The sequence below is a fragment of the Meleagris gallopavo genome, chromosome 6, assembly GCF_000146605.3.
Source record: "Meleagris gallopavo isolate NT-WF06-2002-E0010 breed Aviagen turkey brand Nicholas breeding stock chromosome 6, Turkey_5.1, whole genome shotgun sequence".
Classification (NCBI taxonomy): domain Eukaryota; kingdom Metazoa; phylum Chordata; class Aves; order Galliformes; family Phasianidae; genus Meleagris; species Meleagris gallopavo.
The window spans coordinates 12,463,394-12,463,993 of NC_015016.2; positions in this window are offsets into that span (position 1 = coordinate 12,463,394).

Consider the following 600-nt stretch of genomic DNA (forward strand, 5'->3'; position numbering starts at 1 on the left):
AAAACAAAAAAAAAACTCCTAGATTCAAATGTTTGTTTAAAATAGTGTATAATGTTAGAGTAAAACATTACAATATTTGTGGAAATTAAGTGACACGTCAAAACTTTTAGTGTTTTAATCATACCACCATAAATGAAACGAGCTGTGGCAGTGATATTTTGTCAAATAATTTGCCATGAAAAGTAGCATATACTGTATAATATTTTCCAAAAATCTGAAGCCTACTGATGAGTGAGAAGAGTAATTATGTAACGGTATGAAATTTAGACCGCATAATTATATTGCTATAACGTAAAAGCTGACAGTGATGTGAAATTTGGCAGCACATATTACTGCTCATTTTACTGTTTTTCTTCCTCTTCTCCTTCAACGCTTCAGTTAAAGGTCATAGTGGATGCAAGGGGAAATTCTAAGCCTGATTTTTCTCTATCATGAGGCCGGATTTCAGACTTTGGTGTACAGACTACTGCAGTTAGGCTGACTTCGTCATTGATGAGTAGATCTCACTGCATATCAATCCTGCTTTTAAGCACAAATCATTCATTCAAGAATATTAAGATCCTCAAATTAGGAGTTCCATAAACCAGATGGCTAATTGTT